The following is a 24398-nucleotide window of genomic DNA, read 5'->3' on the forward strand; positions in this document are numbered from 1 at the left end:
CGCTCGTCAGGCCGAGGATTCCAGAGAGGCTCCCAGAGAGGGGATTTTGGCCGCGGCCGCGGCGAGTGGGACTCTACCCGCGGAGGAACCTTCTATCCCTCAAGACGAGGCTTCAACAAGGGCCGTTTCCAGTCGGGAAACAACAGGGCGAATTTCAAGGCCCACCAAAGTTCCGGTGAGTCTGACAGATGTGTCTTTTCTTCCTTTGGGGGGTCGCACGCAGCATTGTCTGCGGCAATGGCGAATGTTAACTCAGGATGTTTGGGTCTTGCAGACAGTTCAGGGATTCAAGCTGGAATTTTACTCTCCTCCGGCGCAAGCGTTTCCCCCGCCACCTCTCCATTTTTCCCAACTAGATCACAGTTTTATAGAAGCAGAGGTGGCAGACTTGCTGAGGAAGGGCGCGATCGCTCCTTGCCAGAGAAGCCCTCGCGGCTTCGCCAGCAATGTCTTTCTGGTCCAAAAGAAGGGAGGTGGCAACAGGCTTGTGCTCAACCTCAGAGATTTCAACCAACATCTGGTGTACAACCATTTCAAAATGGAAGGTATCCACATGTTAGCGGATTTGTTACAAGAAGGAGATTGGTTGGTGCGTTTAGATCTGAAAGATGCATATCTTTCTATTCCGATTTTTCATCCACACCGCAGGTTCCTGCAATTTCAGTGGAGCGGCCAGTGGTACGAGTATTTAGCTCTTCCTTTCGGTCTCTCCTCGGCTCCCTGGTGTTTCACCAAGGTAATGAAACCAGTGGTGGCCTTCCTCAGGGAGAGGGGTGTGCGCATGATCATTTACCTCGACGACATTCTGATCATGGCGCAGGACCGGTCAGTGTTACAGCAACACTTGACCATGACTACTTCCTTGTTGCACGGACTGGGGTTTGTGATCAATCTAGCGAAGTCAGTAGTGACCCCGACTCAGGTAATAGACTTTCTGGGGTTCACGATCAACTCCCTCACGGCGCAGCTGCTTCTTCCACAGGCGAAGTTGAGGGACTTGAAGAAGGAGATCAGGAAACTGCTGGACAGGCAGTTGGTCTCGCTCAGAACACTGGCCAGGATTGTAGGAGTCCTGGCGTCCTCTATCCAGGCGATATTTCCGGGTCCTTTGCACTACAGAGCCCTCCAACGTCTGAAGATCAGACACCTTCAGAAGGGTCTCTCGTATACGGACTCAGTCCCGCTTACGGACGAAGTTCGGCACGAGCTCCAGTGGTGGCTAGGCCACGTGGATGCCTGGAACGGCAGGGCGATCTTCGGGTCGCGACCAGATGTGGTAATCGAGTCAGACGCCAGCAGATGGGGCTGGGGCGCGCGCTGTGGAGAGGTTTCCACAGGCGGCAGATGGTCGTCTCAGGATCTGGAACTTCACATAAACTGTTTGGAATTACTGGCAGGATCGTTCGCGGTCCGCACGTTATCCCCGAAGCAGACATCATGTTGCATCCTCCTGCGCCTGGACAATGTGTCCGCAGTGAGGTATATCAACAAGTTGGGCGGCACGAGGTCGTCTCTTCTTGTCCAGATGGCCAAGGAGTTTTGGCAGTACTGTCTACAGAACCAGATTTCGGTCATAGCGGAGTACATCCCGGGTCAAGCCAACCACGTGGCGGACTGGCATTCCAGACACTTGAGGGATTACAGCGACTGGAAGCTGCTTCCCCAGGTCTTTCTCTGGTTACAGGCGATTTGGGGTCCTTTTCAGACGGATCTGTTCGCCTCCAGGTTGACGTATCAACTTCCCCGGTTCTTCAGCTGGAGACCGGACCCGATGGCAGAAGCGACGGACGCTTTTCTCCAAGATTGGTCGGAGGGGACCCAGTATGCATTTCCCCCCTTTCTGTTGATTCCCAGAGTAATGACTCATGTGCTACGGCAAGCGGCGGAAATTGTCATGGTGACTCCGTGGTGGACATCACAAGCGTGGTTTCCCAAGTTGTTACAGTGGAGCTGCGACCGCCCCCGGCTACTGCCGGATTTGAAGTGGTTGTTGCAGGGCCCTCGTCAGGAACAGCACCCGTTGCTGTTGGAGGGCAGGTTATCCCTGATGGCATGGAGGCTTTCAGGGAACAGTGGCAAATGCCAGGAATTTCGGACAAGGCTGCTGACTTTATCAAGCAGGCTTGGGCACCTTCCACCAGGAAGCGATACTCCGCTGCCTGGAAGAACTGGGTGGATTGGTGCGTGGGACGACGTCTGGATCCCGTGGGGGCAGGATTACCCCAAGTGCTGAACTTCCTCTCCGAGAAGGCGGCAAGTGGCCTGGCGTATCGTTCAGTCAACAACTTTCGCTCAGCCCTCTCGGCGGGGCATGCCCTGGTGGATGGTAGACCAGTAGGCATGCACCCGGTTGTTTGTAAGTTGTTGAAAGGCATCAGGGTGGCCAACCCTCCCAAACCCAAATATTCAGGTTTGTGGGATGTCTCGGTGGTTATTTCTTTGCTCGACAGATGGCCGGTTAATTCTCTCCTGTCCAGGAAGCAGTTGTGGGCTAAACTAGCCATGTTGCTTTGTCTGTCCTCTTGCAGAAGATCTTCAGATGTCAGAGCTCTCGACGTAACAGGTAGAGTGTTTACCCCGGAAGGGGTTTCTTTTCATATTACGGGCCGTACTAAAACAATGTCTAGACATATATCTTATAATGCTTTTCCTGACAATGAAAAACTATGTGTGGTCCATTGTTTGAAGACCTACGAGGAATGTACAAAGGCCTTGCGGCCGCAGGGCTGTTCACAATTATTGATTGCTATTCAGAAGCCCTTTAAACCAGTGGCGGCTGCCACTATTGCTAGATGGCTTCGGTTCATTATGAAGGAAGCTGGTGTTGATACGAATGTTTTTGGTGCTCATTCAGTTAGAGGCGCGATGGCGTCCAAGTCGTATGGTTTAGGATCCAGTATCCAAGATATTATGCATTGTGCAGATTGGTCCTCTGATTCGACGTTTAAGACGTTTTATTACAAGCCGGTGGGAGACATTACTTCTGTGGTATTTAATCAGCGTTAAACTAGCATAATCTGAAGCCTCCGGTCCTGCCATAGAATCACAAATTTGCTAGCATTCGCGACAAGAATTTGCAATTCTATTAAGGACACGGAGGCGAGGATTATCCCACCCGGCTTAATGTACTGTATGTATTAAGCTTACCCACCCTTTTATGCAAGGATTACGGTGGTGTTGTTTCCTTTATTTCAGGATCGGATAAGAAGTCGGACTGACAGACGACTGACGTCGAGATGACGACCTGAAGTTCTTCTTCCACGTTGGAGGATTGTTTGGTTCATGTTATGGACTGTTTGTTTGGTTCACGTTATGGACTTATCGCCTCAAAGAAAGAGGATGTGATGTGCACGCTGGGGGTTCTTATGGACTGTGGGGGCGTGCCTATAACCATGGTGTTCATGGGAAATGTAGTAATTTACTGTTTACTTGAGAAAATAATATATTTTCATTGGCTGCTGTGTTGATGCAGTAAAGTTTGAGAAGCATAATCCTCGCCTCCGTGTCCTTAATAGAATTGCAAATTCTTGTCGCGAATGCTAGCAAATTTGTGACTGTACTTCAGCAACAGTGATATGTTATTCATTCCACCCCAGCTCTTGTAAACGTTACCTGACTACAACCAGGCTTCAGCAATCGGTTACTGCCTCCACTGCCTATGTCAGAACTCATATACAATTACCGAAAATACAATATATTCAAAATCCCATGTGTTATGACTGGAGACATTTCTGGTCCAGGTATATGACGCATTTCACTAAGTGTACACGCTGAAAAAGTAATCTCTAAATTATTATACTCTATCTAGAGCACTGAAAATAAATGACCCGATTCATTGAGCAATAACTTTTTGTTTTCCACATTCAATAATCTGATCTAGTTCCATTCCATAGTCAGTGTAAGGCCTTGTAGAAATCGTTGCTTAAATCTGGTTTCCCTGAATCCCCATTACTACTGCACTCCAATGGAAAAACAAGTTTACGCTTTTTGTTTACTTTGCTCTTCATAGGTACCCATGTCAAGTAGTCTAAGCTCACTGTAAGAGGCGATGGGGCTTAGAAACTCAGATTTAGACTGAAATAGTAAATAACACACAATAAACACAATGGGTCTTATTTATGAGAAGTGGTGCATCGCTGGGTGAAAACAGTGATGCTTCACTTATCAGTGCGCCCTCCTTGCGACATGATGGATGCGTCATATTTACTGTATGCTGTATCATGTAGCAAGGAGTTACAGATACGTCAGTATTTATGCCATATCTGTAGCCACAAAGGGCCTGTGTCAGTCTTACGCCTGCTGTGAGGCAGGCGTAAGATATTGTCGAAATGGTGTCCTAGAAGTGGCACACTGAAATCTCATAGATTTCAATGCACCACTTCTACGAGACTTTTTCCGGGGGAACGCCCACCCTGCAAACATTATACCTGATGCAGGTATAATGTGGTGCAGGGGTTTACAAAGTGACACATCTGCATAGATGCGTCACTTTGTAAGTAGGGCTCAACGTGGCGCATATTTTACACCGCTGATGCGTCACATAAAGTAACGCAATGGGGGTGCAAAAGTGATGCAGCCCCAAAGTCCTCCCCATACTAGAACTCCGCACAATAGCATGCCTTTATTAACAACAGTTAAATATGAGGCAGACGGAAAAACAGAAGGTGTTAGCCAGGGGCATTTCCTTCGTTATGGTGGAGGAGCGTCGCCCCAGTGAAAAATAAAATGATAATAAAACCACTTTACTATCATTTTATTTTTCAATACTCTGACCCGAGTTTAGGATGGGAGTGGGGCCATCCTGCCGAGGGTCACACTCCAGGAGTGCTGGGCACTTGCAAGTGTGCATGTCTGTGTTGCAACACCTGGGTTAGAGAAAAACCCCAGGCTCCGTGGGCCTGAGCGAGCATCAAGTCACCCGCTCCGGCCAATCATGGCGCTGCTCTCATGCTGGTACTACTAGCATGAGACTATGCAGTGTATACTTCCTTGGAGTCTGTGCAGCGTGACCTGCGTCGAAAGAGGAGCACCGAGGCTGTAGACGCTGGAGCAGGTAAGTTTAAGACAACCTAGTTTGCTCTCACCCCTGTTCCCCGACCGCATTGCCCCACCACCCCAAAATTTGAGCAGATGCCACTGATGTTAGCAACTTCTGGGACCAAGATGCAATCCAAACCATTTTATAGTTGTTAAGCACAAAATGCTAGATTTCCTATAATGTTCACCCTGTGGCCAAAGTAATCCGATGGACTGAACTCTTAGGATTTAAGAAGTACTCAAGTTTACTATACTTTTGTAAATGAAATCCCACTCTGCTGGGATGAGACACCACACACAGCAAATACAATAGAACAACCTTGCAAGATATGGTTGTACATCTACTTCAATAGTCTCTAGGTTCAACTCTGCACAACCTAGGTATAAGGTTGAGGAAGAGGCTGGGAAGCTACTGGCCTGGCTTAGCAAAAAGGAAACTGATGCCAAATGGGTTGGTTCCTTTGTAGATGACAGGGGAACGATATACAACACAGATGAACAGATACTGTCCCCATTTGCCCAACACTACGCTGACTTCTATGACAAAAAAACACTTAGCACCACTGAATTAGCTAATTCACCGCTTAGCCTAATAATTACCTCATGGATGTCACAACCTCTTGGCTCAAAGAAGATGATGTACAGTTACTAGACGACGATATAACACTGCCCGAGGTTGGGGATGCAATAAGTAAGCTACGATCTAGTAAAACTCCTGGCCTGAATGGACTCCTAGCAGAAATCTTTTTTTTAACCGCATGCGTGCGGGCGGAATTCCGCTCGTACGCGGAGTTTTGCGAAAGCGCATTGTACGTGACGAGCTGGGCTCGTCATCAGCGTAGCAGGAGGCTACCTCATGACGAGCCCAGCTCGTCATCAGCGTGGAAGGGGTTAAAGCATAAACCTCCTCAGCCCTCACCTCCTCACCTTATATAGGGATGAGTTCACAGAGGGGATTCTCTCAGTCGATCTTCGCACCGCCACAATTGTGGCGATTCATAAAAAGGGCAAACTCAGGGACAAATGCAACTCATATCGCCCAATCGCCCTCCTGAATAGGGAGGTTAAAATGCTTGTGCCAAGTCTAGCCACGCGACTACTGAAAGTCGTAACAACCCTTGTTCACTGCGACCCATCCGGCTTTATGCTGGGCAGGGCGGCCAGGTGGAATCTCCGAAGGGCACATAATTGGTTGATGGCGGCCTGGCATCGTACCACCCCACATGCCTTTCTGGCGCTGGATGCCGAAAAGGTCTTTGATGCTGTGCACTGGCCTTTCCTTGAGGCTGTCCTCACTAAGTTTGGCTTCTGCCTAAAGTTTAGGAAATGGGTAGCACTTTTATATACGGATCCAAGTGCAAAAGTAAGGGTTAATGATAGGCTTTCACCCGAGTTCCCAATCTCCCATGGGACCAGGCAGGGATGCCCCTTGTAACCACTGCTATTCGCACTGGTGATTGAAACCCTAGCATGCATAATCAGAATACACCCGCAAATAACAGGTTTCTGGAAAACATTGGACGATCCTACTCTTAGGACACCCCCGCGCCGCACGGCCACCAGCTGTCGCGTGTGCCCCCGCCTGCCGCTACTCTCAGCCTCGCTGAGCCTTCCTTCTCCTGGCCACGCCCCCACGCCGTCGCTCGTTGTTTGCCGCTTTTCCTTGCTGTTTTTTAAAGTGTCACTGTATTGTATTGTAACCTTTATTTCTCTCCCTTCTTGTTCCTTTACCCGTGTAGTTGTCCCCCTGTGCAGTGCCCCCCGCGCCCACCCGCCCCGCTCCCCGCTTCCCGCCGCCGGGAGTGTGGACACCCCCCCTTTTTTTCTGTACCCTCCCCGCTCCCGCCTCCCAGCTGCTCCTCCTCCCTGCACTTTGCCATAAATGGCGACCGTGCGCACGCGCAGCGTTGACGCGCAGCGGGCGCGCCGATTGTGCGCCAAAGGTAAGCCCGTCTGCGCCTGGACCGCGCCCAGTGCCAGGACCCCTGGCTCCCGCAGTCACCAGCCCTCCCGCCGGACCTACACCGCCACCGACCTCAACGCACTCAACGCCGGAAGACTCCCGGGCTGCTACCAAGCCACCCCGAGACGCACCCACGGACCCTTCTGCTGCAACTCCTGAAAATACACCTGCATCCGGACCTGCACCACCCCAGCAGTGCCCAAGACCTTGACGAGCAACAGCAGCAGTCACCTGAAGTGCATCCTGCTCAACACCCGCTCAGTCCACAGACACGCCGTCGAGCTCTGGAACCTGCTCGACACCACAACCCCAGACGTCGCCTTCCTCACGGAAACCTGGATGAACGCCTCCTCAGCGCCCAACATCGCCATCGCCATCCCGGACGGCTAAAAGATCAACCAGACAGGAGGAGGCATCGCCATCATCCACAGGAACTCCATCCGCATCACGACCGATGACACCCTCGCACCCGCCGAGCACCTGCACTTCCAGATCCACATCAACCCCAAGACCACCCTCCGAGGCACCCTCATCTACAGACCCCCGGGACCACGCACACAATTCAGCGAGGACATCGCCGACTTCATCTGCCCGCATGCCCTCCCCTCCGCTGACTACATCCTCCTCGGGGACCTCAACTTCCACCTGGAGAACAACAACGACCGCAACACCACCACCCTGCTGGACAACCTCGCTAACCTCGGACTCAAGCAACTGGTGACCACCCCCACCCACTACGCCGGACACACACTCGACCCCGTCTTCTCCTCCAGCAAGGACATCGCCTTCAGCCACGCCACCGGACTCCACTGGACGGACCACAGCTGCGTCCACTTCAGTTTCAAAAGGACCACGATCCACCACCAACAGCAACAGGTTGCACGCAGAAGCTGGAACAAGATCACAGCCGACCAGCTCGCAACTTCCCTGAGCAAGAACCCACCCACCTGCGCAACAAACCCCAGCCAAGCGGCCAACAACCTCTCGAAGTGGATCAACGACTGCGCAGACGACCTCGCCCCTTTTGAAGACCCCGCCTAGTAGACCCGGCAGCAAGAAAGCCCCATGGTTCACCAACGAACTCAAGAATTTGAAGAAGAACTGCAGAGCCCTTGAGAAAACCTGGCGCAGAGACCCAACACCGAACAACATGACTGCCCTCAAGCTCGCCACCCGAAAACACCACCAACTGATCCACACCACCAAGAAAACTGCATTCAAGGAACGACTGGACAACAACGCACACAACAGCAAGGAACTCTTCAACATCGTTAAAGAGCTCTCCAACCCCAACGTCGGAAACAACGACATCACCCCTTCGCAAGACCTCTGCAACTCCCTCGCCTCCTGCTTCCACAACAAGATCGCAGACATACACAACAGCTTCAGCACCCAACCGACGCACACCACGACCGAACCACCGCCCCCCACCACCACCCTCCGCGCCTGGACCCCGATCAGCACCGAAGACACCGTCCGCACGATGAACTCCATCCACTCCGGATCTCCGACCGACCCTTGCCCTCACCACGTCTTCAACAAGGCCGACGCTGTCATCGCACCCCACCTGCGGGACATCATTAACACCTCCTTCAACACCGCTACCTTCCTGGAGAACTGGAAGCACGCCGAACTCAGCGCCCTACTAAAGAAGCCATCAGCCGACCCCACCGACCTCAAGAACTACCGACCGACCTCGCTGCTCCCGTTCCCCGCTAAAGTCATCGAGAAGACCGTCAACAAGCAGCTGGCCGCCTTCCTCGAGACGAACGGATCCCTCGACCTCACGCAGTCTGGCTTCCGGGCCAACCACAGCACCGAGACCGCCCTGATCGCAGCCACCGATGACATCCGAGCTCTGCTCGACAACGGAGAAACAGGGGCCCTCATCCTCCTCGACCTCTCTATGGACTTCGACACTGTCTGCCACCGTACCCTAGTACAGTGCCTCAGCAACGTCGGAATCCAGGAGAAGGCACTGGAGTGGACCATCTCCTTCCTCGCCGGAAGGACACAGAGAGTCCGCCTCCCCCCGTTCAGATCAGAAGCCATCGAAGTCATCTGCGGCGTTCCTCAAGGCTCCTCGCTCAGCCCAACCCTCTTCAACATCTACATGAGTCCCCTCGCAGCCATCGCACGCCAGCACAACCTCAACATCATCTCCTACGCCGACGACACCCAGCTGATCCTCTCCCTCACCAACGACCCCGCCACCGCCAGAGCCAACCTACACGAAGGGATGAAAGAGGTAGCCGAATGGATGAAGAACAGCCACCTGAAACTGAACTCGGACAAGACGGAAGTCCTCATCCTGGGATCCTCACCCTCCGCCTGGGACGACTCCTGGACCAACAGACCACACACGCAACCTGGGCTTCATCCTGGACTCCTCCCTCTCCATGACCAAACAAGTCAACGCCGTCTCCTCGTCATGCTTCAACATCCTACGCATGCTACGCAAGATCTTCCGGTGGATCCCCACCGAGACCAGGAAGACGGTCACCCAGGCCCTCGTCACCAGCCGACTGGACTACGGCAACTCCCTCTATGCCGGAACCACCGCCAAACTCCAGAAGAGACTCCAGCGGATCCTGAACGCCTCAGCATGACTCATCCTGGACATCCCCCATCGCAACCACATCTCCGGACACCTGAGAGACCTGCACTGGCTCCCGGTCAACAAGAGAATCACCTTTCGTCTCCTCACCCACGCACACAAAGCCCTGCACAACCAAGGCCCAGGATACCTCGACAGCCGCCTCAATTTCTACGCTCCCAAATGCCAGCTTCGATCGACCGGCCACGCCCTCGCCGCCGTCCCCCGCATCCGAAGAGCCACCACAGGGGGAAGGTCCGTCTCCTACCTCGCCGCCAAGACCTGGAACTCCCTCCCGACCCACCTCCGCCTGACCCAGGACCACCTCGCCTTCAGGAAGCAGCTCAAGACCTGGCTGTTCGAGCAGTAGCAGACCCCCCCTTCCCAAGCGCCTTGAGACCCTCTGGGTGAGTAGCGCGCTATACAAATGCCTTGATTGATTGATTGATTGAATGAAATTCTCTATATGCGGATGATATCCTACTGTTCATTACGAACATAGCTACCACAATCCCTACTGTGTTCTTGATCCTCGAGGAATATGACCGTTTCTCGAGATATAAAATTAACTACCATAAATCCATACTATACAGCCCAATGCAAGATATGGATTGGCCACAGATACCCGGGAACCTACGTATAGCTAGAGAAGGTCTTGGGTATCTTGGGATTTTCCTCACTCTCAACCCCATAACATGTCGTACGCATAACATACATCAGGTCATCTCAAACTTTAAGCAAGATGTGGATAGATGGAGAGAATTGCCACTTGCCAAAATAGGCCACGCAGCGATGTACAAAATTATCTCATTACCTCAATTTCTGTACGTGCTGCAGAATGCATACCACCATCTCCCTCGATCAATATTCAGGGAAGTCGATTCTGAACTCCGCGCACTCCTTTGGTTCAAGGGTCACCCCAGAATTGCATTAAAGTCCCTACAGCGTAACCCGTACAACGGGGGACTCGCGCTCCCAGACATTGAGGCTTACTATTGGGCAATCCACCTTCCCGCTATAAATGACTGGATACACACACCCGGGAACCACCCCACTTACAGACTGGAGCAGGACACGCTTATCCATAAATCATTAACACACTATTTATACGGTGGGAAAGAGATCCACAGGCTGCTCCCAGCAACTAGAGTCACTATAGAGGTGTGGAACAGAGCTAATATAGCGATGGGCTGGACACAGAAAATAACCAGTTCCACCCCTTTGTGGAATGGAAATTGGTTTAAAAAACTAAATAAGCTCCAGAGATTTGAGGCCTGGGACCTGCATTGGATCTCTACGGTGGGAGATATCACGGCCTAAGGCAACCGTAAATCCTTCCCAACCCTTCAGGCAGAATTCCAACTTCATGCCTCCCAAATTTTTAAATATGCCCAGTTGCGCCATGCTTGGTGTGCAGAAGGAATAGAGGCCTCTGACCTCCCTGAATATGCACCTTGGAAGGGAGACTACTCCAGGAAGAACTAAGAACGAAGGCAGTTTCGTTTACGTATAAAACAATAAACAACAATATGCAATTTTCTTCATACGCTCTGGGAGTGTCCACAATTTGGAATTTATTGGCAGTCAATAATCGCCGATTTGAATGCAATGAAGGGAAGCTCCCTCCCATTGGACCCTAGATTTATCCTGTTAGGGATCCCAGGCGATGTAGATGTCCCCCAACCCCAACTTCTCTTCAGCGCATTGGACCTGGTAGTGGCCAAGCAAGACATCACTCGTCGCTGGGGCGCACTAAAAACCCCTCCACTACAAGAATAGTAAGGGGGAATGGATGTATATATGGCAGTAGAAAGAGTGATATACAAAAGTAGAAATATAGGGTAGTGGGCTGAGACACTATGGTCTTAATCTGAGCGGGGGAGACACCCAATCTACTGCAGATGGGTTCTTGGCCCAAAAATACCTTGCTGGACCCGGGCAGGGAGTGTGAGGTGTGGGTTGTGAGTCGCGGGCTCGCCGTACAGAATACCTATAGTCCTGTACGTAACTTTGCCTGTGCCTTAATTTGTTTTTCTCCAACGCTCACCAGATGTGGGAATCACCAAATGATTGAAGGTGTTCTAAGTGCACTGTTGTTGCAGTTTTGTCAATGTTTACATCTGAAGCAAAATAAAATAAAATATATTTAAAAACAAACAAACTCTGCACAACCTAGTAGTCTGGAGCAGCCGCGGTCCGTGCTGGTAATAGCGGTGGGGCCATGTAAAGGGGGATTTCGAGGGACGATGCAGAGGGCAAATTAATTATTTATTTAATTTTACCTCGGTATCAACCCTCAAAATCCCCCCTTACACGGCCCCACCGCACCACCGCTTTTACCTGCATGGACTGTGGCTGGTCTGGAGTCTCATCTTCTGTAAATATCAATAAAAATATAATTAAAAAAAAAAAAAAAAAAAAATAGTAAAATGCCCTTTATCCCAACGACACCAGTGGATAAAGTGCCCCGCCCACACAAAGTCAGTGGTGTACTTTCAAGATGACATAAGCATTGGTGTTCTGTTGAATAGTTACCAGGAGCCTGGTCATCAGTGTCCAGTTGGGATGCTCTTCGACTTCTTAGACATCAGTTAAGGTCCCAATGGGTTTCATTGTTTTTAATTTATTTATTTATTTATTTATTTATTCAAAGTTTTATATAGCGCGAACAAGATCCTTACAGATATCAGAGCGCTTCACAAAGACAGGGTAGGGGCAGTAGGAATGAACAGAGATAATGGAAGCAGTATAATAGTCACTGACATGGTAGGATAATAATAACATACATACAACATATCAATATACAAGCAGGTAAACAAGTAATATAAGACGGCACCAGTCATTGATCCCACTACAGAGGTGTTCAGGTACACCTTGGGTGTGTGGATGGCTTATACCAATGTCTTAGTGTATAAAGAACACTGAGTGGGGGCATCGGGAGAGTGAATCAGTAAGCCAAAGTGTAACATATATTGGTCGGTATTAAGAGAGTAGCGTAATAGTGTCCCCCATCAAGTAGAAGTATAAAGCCAAAGGACAAGGTGAGCAGTGATGCAGAGCAATGCAGAGTCTCTGATCCAGCACCTATAAGGTTCAGGAGATCTTGGCCAGAAGGATGGTTTTCACCTCTTTCTTGAAGAGTGCAGTGGAGGAGATAAGCCTGGTTTCAGGAGGGAGCGCATTCCAGATCCTGGGTGCCATTCCTGAGAAGGAGCGCTTGTATGTTTTCTCTTTCCGGAATCTACGAGGTTTCAGGAGTAGATTTTTTGTACTTCTATTGGATCTCGAACCTCCTGATATAGACAACTTTTGAGCGAGGTAGTTGGGTGCCTTGTGGTGCACGGCCGCGTGTGTCATAACAGCAATTTTTAGCTGTATTCTGGCTTCAAAAGGCAGCCATTTTAGAGACTTTAAGTCTGGGGATATATGCGAGTGTTTTCTTGAGCCAGTAATGAGTCTCGCGGCAGCGTTCAGGGAGGCTCTTAAGGGTGCTGTTGTGGATAGCGGGAGTCCGCTGAGGGCCACAATTCCGTAGTCTATTCGAGGGATGACTAAAGCTTGTACAGCAGTTTTGAAGTCTTCGGCAGGGAGGAAGGGTTTAATTTTCCTCAGTGTGTTGATTTGGAAATTAGCTCCTTTTGTGGCTTTGCTAACGTGCTGCTGCATGTTGAGCTTGGCGTCGAGTGTGATGCCTAGGGATTTCGCCGAATCCACGATGGTAGGTTGGACATTGAGTGCTGTTAGGTTATTGAGCCAGGTTTGGGTGGTGGAAATTTTCGCCGGGGGTGAGATGAGTAGGAACTCAGTTTTCAGAGCATTTAGTTTGAGGTGATTATCGGCCAGCCATGATTGAGTGTTGATAAGTGTGGAATTCAGATGTTTGATATCTTCCGGGGATTGTAGCTTTAGGTAAAGTTGTGTGTCGTCGGCGTACATATGGAATTGGACATTGGAAGCTTGGAGCAAGGTGGCGAGCGGTTCCATGACGAGGTTGAACAGTGTGGGGGAGAGGGAGGATCCTTGTGGGACACCTAGATCTGCAGGCACAGGTGTAGATAGCACATTGTCGATCTTGAACTTCTGAGACCGGTTGTGAAGGAAGGACGAAAACCATTTGAGAACAGTTCCCGATAGACCCATTCTAGTGCTTAGCAGCTCCAGCAAGTTCTCATGTTTGACCGTGTCAAATGCTGAAGAGAGGTCAAGAAGGATGAGGAGGCAGGACTCATTGCGATCAAGAATTTGGAGGGCGTCATCAATTATGTGTGTCATAGCTGTTTCCGTGCTATGTTTCGCTCGGAAGCCTGATTGATGAGGGTTGAGGAGGTCAAATTGATCAATGTGTTTTGTTAGTTGGAGTTGGACACATTTCTCCAGCAGTTTGGCCAGGGTGGGGATATTGGTGATGGGTCGGTAATTGTTTAGGTCAGACGGATCAGCTGTAGGTTTCTTGAGTATAGGCGTGACTTGCCCCACCTTGAGGGAGTCTGGAATGAGGCCTTGTTGTAGGGAGCTGTTGATGATTTTGGTCCAGAGAGGGAGGAGCAAGGGGATGAAGTCTTTTACAGCATTAGCAGGTAGAGGGTCTGTGAGGTGATTAGAGGGCTTCACGGTGTAGAGCAGTTTGTGTATTGCTTCTTCCGAGTAGGTATCGAAGTGCAGCCAGGATGCCTTGTTTTTCGGTTGATTATTAGACATTCTGGTGTGGTTGGGGAATCGGCTTACATCCATGATGAGGTCATTTCTTATGTTGTCAGACTTTAGCTTAAAGAAAGCAGAGAAGGCTTCACAGTGTGGGGTGTCGCTTGTTGTACCGTTTGATTGTAAGGGTTGTGTCTTTGTTTGGGTCTTGATTAGTTCGAACAGCTTTCTTGGCCTGTTTTTTGCTTGGTCCAACTGGCGGCTAAAGAAGTCCGACTTTGTGCGCTTTATTTTCCTGAAGTAGGCATTTCTCTTGTTCTTAAGCCTTTTGAGGTGCAGTGCTGAAGGGTCCGATCTCCAGGTGCGCTCTGCCATTCGCATAGTACGCCTGTCGTCATTGAGTTTATCGTCATACCAGGGGTTAGAAATTTTGGTGGAGACTCTCTTCAGTTGCAGTGGGGCGACTTCATTGACTATTGTATTCATAGAGTCAAGGTAGTGGTCGGTCAGTGATTGAACATCCGAGGCACCTGAAGGGGGAAGGAGGAGATTGCCGATGTGGGGAGGCAGGGTAGAGGGGTTAAGATTCTTCATGTCCCTTTTCCATGTTTTGGATTTGATTGGTTGAGCCGGGTTAGGTTTAACTTTTTCATTGATAAAGAAGGTGATAATGTGGTGATCTGACCAGTCGCAGGGTTGGATCGCCTCCAGTTGTGTAGAGTTCTCTTTGGCAATGATGAGATCGAGTATCGAGCCTTTATCGTGTGTTGGTCTATCGCATATTTGGGTGAGGTCAAGCGCATTAAGGAAAGTTTTGAGACTATTCACCACTGTGTCTTTTTGATCGTTCCAGTGGAGATTGAGGTCACCCAGGTAGACTTGGGTGGTCTGCCGACCGGCATTGGCAGTGATCATGTCCATGAGTTGTTGGGTGAATATGAGATTGTCACCAGGCGGGTGATAAATGAGATGTAAAGCACAAACTTGTTTGCCCTCGCTGGTGATGTCAAGGCAGAGGAGTTCACAGGAGGAAAGGGAGGGGGAGTTGACTTTAGTAACGGAGAGGTTGCTCCTAAAAATGCATGCAATTCCCCCGCCCGTCTTGCCAGGGGACCTGTCCAGCCTAATGATGTGATAATTGGGGGGGACTAGTATGTCCATAATCGGCGTAGAGGCTTCAGTAAGCCACGTTTCCGTTAGAATGGCTAGGTCCAGATCCATAGCAGAGACGAGATCAGCGATGTCGGTGGAGTGTCTCTGGGCCGATCTGCAATTGAGTAGGATGCATTTGAGTTTGGGAGAGAGAAGGGTGGTCGAGCTTTCTAGAGTGAGTGGAACTTTTCTGAGGTTGTTAGGGACGGAACCTCTGTTGTTGAGTGTTGGGAGCCTCAGAGGGTTTGTAAGAATTGTGGGTATGGGGATGTGTGTGTTGGATATGTGTTTTACCGGACCTGGGCCATAGGAGCGTAGGAGAGAACATAGGTCGCGGTCCGACAGTGGGTTGAGGACGCGACGGGGGCGGTGGGAGTTATTGCGAACGGGGATAGTCGGCCAGCGCGGGTGTCGTTGGAGGCGAGGGTATGTAGAGAGGGTGCGTCGTTTGTAGGGTCGAGGGATGGTGGGAGGTAGACTGGGCTGTGAGGAGAGAAGGTCTTTGATTGCGTGTACATCTTTTTTGATTTGTAGAATATCCTCTTTGACTTGTTGGAGGGTGGATAAATTCAGGTCAGGAGGTGGATTGGGGATGGGGTTGGTGGTGAGAGCGATTGGTGACTGGTTGAGTAGTGAGCTGGAAAGCGGGCAGGGTGGGGATATACTAGAGTTGTTGGAAGGTTCTGTGGTGCTAATGAGTGGGATGGCATACAAAGAGTGGGCGTGTTTGTGGGCGGGGGGTGTGGGTGAAGTAGGCGGTGAAGGCGTTGGGTGGGAGGCATAGGTAGTGCCGTCAGTGGGAGACGGTGCTGGTGAGTAGAAGAGTGAGTGAAGGCTGAAGACAGTGGGGGAGACAGGAGGGTAGTGAGGGCTGAGAATAGGAGGTGGGAGAGAGGGGGATGCTAAGGTAGGGGAGGCGGTGTGTTCTGTATGTTTTGTTGGGAGGGTGAGAGTGTCGTGGGTGGGAGTGGGGAGGGGGCTGGGGAGGGAGAGGTGTCCGCCGTGGGGGGGATGGGAGGGGGGGTGGATAAACCCCGAATGGTGGTGTGATCAGATGGTGGCGTGTTGTGGGTGAGAGTTGTCATGTCAGGTGTGAGAGTGTCGTGGGTGAGAGTGGGGAGGGGGCTGGGGAGGGAGAGGGGTCTGCCGTGGGGGGGATGGGAGGGGGGTGGATAAACTCCGAGCGGTGGTGTGTTCAGATGGTGGCGTGTTGTGGGTGGGGATTGTTATGTCAGGGGGGAGAGGGATGGGGGGTATGAGTGGGGGTAAAAGGGGTCATGTTAGAGGGGCGGCTAGTATAAGAGGTGGCGACATTTGTGACTGTCTTTGGGGAGTGTGGGGCGTTAAAGGCAGGTGGGCCATTTACTGGGGTGCTGGGGGTAGAGGTGTTGTAGGTGGGGGCTCTGGTGGAGTTCTGGGTGGGGGTCCGCAGCTTGGAGAGGTGCTCTTTGAACTTGGGGAACAGGTTGTCTAGTAGTTCCAGGTTCTTGTCCGTGGATTGAATTAGGACAATCCCGTTATTGTAGATAGTAATGGTAGTCCTCCCAGGGAAGAGGTGGGAAGGTGTGATAGAGAGAGTTAGGCCATGAGTTGTTTTCCTGGTGGTGGAGACGGTGAGTAGGGTTAGGAACGTTTTTCTCCATTGGGCTCTGCGTAAGGTGTGGAAGATGATATCAGTATTCAGGGCTCCATTGCCCGGTGAGAAGTAGGTGTCGGCAAAGGGTGTTTCAGGGTGCGACCTCAAGAAGTTATGTTTAAAACGTTTAGTGGCTTTTTTGGTGAGGGTGGAAGGGTAGTTAATTCTAAAAGTGTGCTTGCCGTTGAGCTCCATTTTAGAAAGGCTGTGATGTTGGGTGTAGGAGATAGGACGACAATAAAAACTGTCAGCCGTTGGTTACAGGGCAAAGGAGTGACACTAGTGAGTGACCAAAAGTATAAGAGGTAGAAGTCAGTGCATCCAGGAACAAACAGTGCGAAGGTGCAGCTTACATAATGTATCCTATATGCGAGGTAGCAGTCAACTTACACCATGTACAGAATATGAGAGGTAGAACAGGTTAGGTGGAATCAAATTTACACATCAGAATGTAAGAGGTAGCAGCGGTGTAGTCTAGGTGTAGAAAGTGGCTGGGTGCAGCTTACATGACTAAACGAAGTGAATGAGGTAGAAATAATCAGTGCAACATCGTGAAGTAGCTGACATCGAAGAACCAAATAAATAAGGTAGTGAACAGTGAGTGATAGGGATAAAGGTGAGATAGGTGCAGGTGCAGCATGAGGTAGCGAGTGGAGCAGAACCGGTGAGGGAAAAGTGAGATGGGTGCAGTTTATGCAGAGTGTATAGAATACTAGTGGAGGTAAAAAGCTGCAATATAGGGCGGTCACTTAATCATACGAAGATACATATACATTACAAATACAAATACTATTATAGTACTAACAGAGTATGGGTGCAGACAGAGGCTGCTTGAGTCATAAGTGACACTAGTGAGCATCCAAAAGAAATATGAGGTAGCGATCAGTGCATTACCTGTGAAGAAAAAGTGACATAGGTGCAGGGTACAAAAATTCTACAAAGTACAGGTAGGAGTATAATACTGTGATAAGAGGCAGATACTTAATCACACATATATAAGATAATAATCGGTGAATTACAGGTGAAGATAAAGTGACATGGGTACAGGGTACAAAAATTCTAGAAAGTACAGGTAGGAGTACAGTACTGCGATAAGAGGCAGATACTTAATCACACATCTATGAGGTAGTAATCGGTGAATTACAGGTGAAGATAAAGTGACGTGGGTATAGGGTACAGCAGTGTACAGAATACAAATAGAGGTACAGCAAATGTGTATAATAAAATAAAATAGAAAAACAAAAATAGAAAAATAAAAAATAAAAATACAGTACTGCAATAAAAGGCAGATACTTAATTACAGTGTTTAGATACAGAGCTATGTAGGTGTGCGGTAGTTGATAAGAAGAAAAGTCAGTTCTTAGGGTCTGGGCAAGAAGTGAGTGACTAGTCCATGATGGCCGCCGAAGAAAGAGAAATATCAGTCTAAAATGGCCGCCAAATAGGGGAGATACAGCCGATAGTCCTCTGTCAGTTGTTGTTGCTTTAAGACCAAGGAGGGGCTATTTCAGTTTCTATTTGAGCAAGCCCAGCTCTGGCTTGCTGGGAGGGAGTCTTATCTCTATTTTGGTGGTCTTGTGTGGGGGAGTTAAACTGAACTGAGGAGCCTCGTGAGTAACGGTGGTACAGGCGGTACAGGTTGGGGGAATTTATTGCTACAGTTTTATGGCCCCCGCCATTTTTTACAAAGGAGGCTTTTTCTAGAAAGTGTGAATAGTCGATTGGGGTGGATAAATACCTTTTTGTAGATTTTGTTGAGCAAACACGTTGATGTTGTCAGCAAAGTGATGAATGTATCAAGGTCTAGCCACAACGGTACAGCTGCAGTGTATAAAGACTGCTGGTCTTATGATGTGCGTGCGTGGCTACGTTTAAGTACTTAATGGGAAGCAGACGTAGCGGAGGAACAGCACTCGCGATTACATCCTACTGTGTGTACGAAATGTTAAGGCTCTATCGCAAGTGATTGGTTAGTGTCAAGATTTTTCGGTGCCAAGGCCCACTTGGACTAGATCGCAAGGCTTCACTAATTCCAACTAAGAACTGAACTTTAGGGTTAGAGACTAACAGCATCAACAAATAACAATATCCCCAGAACTATAAATGGTTGTGAGATGGGTTAAATGGCATCAGGACAGAAAGCTCTAGCTTTGATGGCAAGGGCGGTAGTCTGATGCCAACCAAAGTGCTGCTTCTTCCAGAAGCCAAATAATTCTCACGAAGATGAAGTGAATGGCCTCTCCAATTTGTCTTCTTTTTGTAGACTTTTTAAGAAGAGAGTCCAAGGTCAGACTAGTTTGAATTGTTCAAAGTGTTAATCTAGATTAGTAGCAGGAAGACAGAGCCCAAGAGAATTCCCTTCTTTATAAGGATCAGTTAGTGTCACTGGAAGAGGGTTGACGGTAGCTTTGACTGGTAAGTAAAAATTATACGGAACAAAAGAAGGGGATGGTAACTTCTCAGTCAGTTGCTGTTAAACCTCTACTTACTGCCTGCAGCTATTACACATTTACCACTCAAGAGGATATGGAAAGACCTTTAAAAGGTTGAATCATTAGGCAAACTCCCACAGTGACACAAGTAAAAATCACTGTACCCCAACCCCTGAAATATAATCACATTGCCACCAGTGCCAGTTATCTCATCGCGTGAAATGAGGGAGCAACAGCCACTGTTGCTCATGTCAAAAACAACAGCAAAAATGTTTTGCACATGTCAGTGGCATTGCCAATTGTAAAGTTAGCTCATGGAAAACTCAGGGCAGACCCAAAAAAGACTCTCTGTTGCTGTATTATGGACAGGGCACACTTTCCTTGTTTGTACCATGGCGCTCCTTTCAAAAGGAGCGCCAGGTGCATGGGATGACTGGCGGCCCCTTTCTCCCTCTAGAGGGCTGCCTTTATACATTGTACGCTCACAGAATACACATACAATAGTAGTGACATTTGTTAATATAGATTATCATCCATTAGACTCGACACATCATCAAAAACATTTATATTTCGTTACATATTTATAAGATTCCAAATATTGTGGTTGGAGCATAATTAATAATATTTTGACAACAAAGTTATATCTGTTGTTCTTGTGTTGATAATTAAGCATCCGCTTAGCAAAAGTTTGGATTTTAACAATAAGTCTAGGGGAAAATTATTGGTTTGGCTGAATTTCTCCTCGCCTCCCTACGCGACGGTCTTCCCGCTCTGTGCACCCCCCCCCGCTCCCCGCTCCCCCGACGCTGCTCCCCTGCGGCCCACCCCCTTTGTCTTCTGTACCCAGCCCCCATTCGCCGCCCCGCTCCCGCCTCCTAGCTGCCCCTCCCTCCCACTTCGCCAGTTATGGCGGAGACCACGCGTACGCGCAGAAACCATGCGCAGCGGGCGCGCCGATTGTGAAATGCAAGCCCGTCTATGCCCATCCGCGCCTGGACTGCGCCCAGCGCCAGGACCCCTGGACCCCGACGTTGCCAGCCCACACGACGGACTTACGACGCCGCCACCCTCCACGCACTTAACGACGGCCGGAACCCCTCCTGCTACCGAGCCATCCCGAAACGCACCCATGGACCGTTCACCTTCCAAGCCTGCAAATTCACCTGCCTCCGAACCTGTACCGCTCCCGCCAAGCCAGGCACCAGCTACACTCACATGAAGTGCATCCTGCTCAACACCCGCTCCGTCCACAGACACGCCGTCGAACTCTGGAACCTCCTCGACACATCATCACCAGACGTCGCCTTCCTCACAGAAAGCTGGATGAACGCCTCCTCAGCCCCTGACATCGCCATAGCCATCCCGGATGGCTACAAGATCACCCGGAGGGACCGCGTCAACCAAACCGCAGGAGGCATCGCCATCGTCCACAGAAACACCATCCGAATCACGACCAACTCCGACGACACCATCACCGCCGCTGAGCACCTTCACTTTCAGATACACACCGACCCCAAGACCACCCTCCGAGGCACTCTCATCTACAGACCCCCGGGACCACATACACAATTCAGCGAAGCCATCGCAGACTTCGTCAGCCAGCACGCCCTTACCTCCTCAAACTACATCCTCCTAGGGGACCGCAACTTCCACCTGGAGAAAAACAATGACAGCAACACCGCCGCCCTGCTGGACAACCTCGCCAACCTCGAACTCAAGCAACTGGTGAACACCCCCACCCACTACGCATGCCACACGCTAGACCCCATCTTCTTCTCCTCCAGCAAGCACATCTCCTTCAGCGGTATGAATACAGCGCTACGAGGCCTCCGGGTAGAAGTGCGCTATATAAATACTATACATTTACATTTACATAAACCATAATTTAAAAAAAAAGGCAGTTTTGCAACTTCTATGTGTGCTTAAGCAGCACACATAGAAGTTACAAAACTGCACTTAAGAATTGTTTATATGCAGGAAGGAGAACTGTCCTGCACACAAACAATCTTCTCCTCAACACAGACACTCTTGCACTAAGGTGCAAGGGTGCCTGCGTTGGTGCTAGGATGCTCCCCTTAGCAACAGCGCAGGGGGAAATGCAGGGCTGCACCATATTCTTATAAATATGGTGCAGCCCTGCGTTTCAGAAGTGGCAGAGCGTGTCTTTAAACCAAGGAGACTAACGACATGCTCTGCCACTTCTTTGTAAATATTCCTCTATGTGCCTTGGTGCCGAGTGTCCCTAGAAGGGCAGTATATAAATGCAGGCCATTATTACTGATTAGAACATTGGAATTTTGGGAGCATCAGAGGTAAGACTAGGGAAGAGGGCCTTTAACAACTGATATAGCACTCAGCCTGTGAGCTAAATTAGAACATTGGAATGTTGCGATCTCTGTTTAGTACTTATGAGCTTATTTATGAGAGGCTTGCGCTGCCAGAGTGCCCCTTTTATGACGCTACGGCAGCGCAAGCCTCTCAATCATATAGAACCACTCTGCATGGTTCTGCATGGCCTTGCCTTACTCTATATGTTGCAATGGGTTTTCCCACACAGCACCTATGGATTTTGACACTGCCCCATATTTACTTAATCACATAAACCTGAGGCAGTGACAAAACCTTACGTCTCCTGAGAGCAGGCGTAACGAGGACAATTATTTGTAATTTCCCTTGTTTTTTCAAAGATAAAGGAAAACTCCTCTCAGGTTTGGTTTTGTGCAGGAAACTGCCCCCTTCCTGTACAAAAACAATCCTGCCTACAACTAAGCAACTCTTGCACCATGGTGCAAGGGTGCCTATGTTGGTGCTAGCAGCAAATTGTTTGCTAGCGCAGGGAAAAAGGACTGAAATGCACTGTACTTAATAAATACTGTGCATTCCTGCCCATTCACATTGGCGTAGGGCAGCGCAACAAGAAGGCTTGCTGCACTTTCCTATGCCAATATCTCATAAATGAGGCCCTCCATTTGTAAAAGAGAGTGCTGGTGCCCAGCTCAGTAGCCCGTGGTCAGTACAATGAAACATTGGTGCACCAATTACCATGCCTGCAAAGTCTTTAATTCACCTCATACCTCTTTAATCAACTACCAGACACTACCTACCACTTTATCTTTCTCAAGCAGGTTCCTGGCTTTTCACTTTGCGACAGTTTTCCATCTTTCTCTTCCCTCGTCCTTTTGTGTGTTTCCCTCTTTTGCTTTCTGTAAATATAGGATTTGGACAAATAAGTGCAAGCCCCAAAAATAACTGCTGGTGGCCCACACCAACAACCACTGACTCAAATTAAGCACTGGCTCTGTTGAAGACTACGAAGTAGCTCAGAGCTAATAATGGATGGTGTAGGCCTTCTCTTCCAATATTCCACTGCCTGTCTTCTGTTTTTTTTCCTCCTTTGGCAGTAGGCTATAATGCTATACTATTACTTTTAGAGCCGCAGTGATGCTCATCCTCACCCCATCCTGCTTCCCTCTCATACAGCACTGTGGTTGGTTGCGCGGAGAATCCTGCAGTCCCTCCCGAGAATGTTACAGATTCCTCTTCCACCTGCTGTGTAGGGCCTATGCCACAGGGAACTGCCCAAAGAGTCCGCAGGATATTTGGAAACATGCATGTTATTTCACTTGTCAATGAGGAGAGAGCACTGCTTCCATGGGGCATTGGTATGACAAGAAGAGAAAATTCCACTTGTCCTCTGTTTATATACATGTTGAATAAGGACGATAGTATAAGGCGATACGAGAATACGCTAACCCTTTGCACATTAAGTGGCATATTTATGAGGAGCTCTGTCTCACATTTTCATCACGTAACATGGTACATGCGAGATGCAAACCTTAAGTAAGATTAATGAAGCCACGCAAAGCCACTTTGCGTGTCCCTGAGTGGCTTCATAAACCTGGAGTAATGCAACACAGCGTAAATCACTGCATTGAATTAGTCTGCCCAGAGTAGGCGTTGCACGGGTTTTCCTACGCAACTCCCATGGTTTTAGATGTATTCCTAGATTTACTAGAATGGTAAGCCTGGAAATGTATCGTAAAGTTATGCCTTCAGAGGGGAGGTGCAATGAGCAGAAATATCACCATTTCTCCTCGTTTCACCCTCTTTCTATGTGTACAGCATTTTGCAGCACAGAAAGAGGAATATGCCTCTCAGGTTTGTTTTGTGCAGGAAGGTGCCTCTTCTTGCACAAAAACAATCCTGCAAGTATCACAGATACCCTTGATCTATGGTAGGGTGCCCGCATTGGTGCTAGGCTGCTAAAGGGGAGCCAGCGCATGGGAAAGGACAAGAATGCACCATATAGGGTGCATTATGCCCTTTACCTGACACGCCGTGCAGAGCAGCAAGGTGAATTGCTACTCTCCACTGTGCGACTTTCTCATAGGAGAGCCCCTGGGTGTTTCTGTATAAAGCACACAAAGTATAAACAGAATCCCCCAGAGGCTCTTCTCACTTTGGGGGGCAAAAAGACAACAAAAGCCACAGCATACCAACGTGATGTGCGCAAGACTGCTCTCTGCTCAAGCAGGAACTGAACGTAATGTGGCCCCCAGACATCATAAGACAACATGTGATAGTTTGTGCTGGACAAACAATGTTTTGCATGCAGAAGATATTTGTTAGAATAATGTTGGTTAAATATGAGAAGATTATACATATATTTACAGGAACCAATTTCACTGGGTACACTGAGAAAGAATATTTTTTTCTGGGAATGTTTAGTTTACCTTCCTTGTACATTTAATAAACACCCCTTCCTTTTGCTCCACTCTTGCTTTTTCAGAAGAGGTTGAAAAAAACACTGTCAAAAAAGACTCTCAAGTCGCAGTAAAAGCAGGCCAGCTGGTTAGCAAAACAAAAAGTCCAGAGGTCTCTAATGTAAAGGATTTGCTTTCACGATCCTGCTCCTTCTATGAAGCATCTTCAAATACCAGA

Source organism: Lissotriton helveticus, chromosome 3_1, assembly GCF_964261635.1.
Source record: "Lissotriton helveticus chromosome 3_1, aLisHel1.1, whole genome shotgun sequence".
Classification (NCBI taxonomy): domain Eukaryota; kingdom Metazoa; phylum Chordata; class Amphibia; order Caudata; family Salamandridae; genus Lissotriton; species Lissotriton helveticus.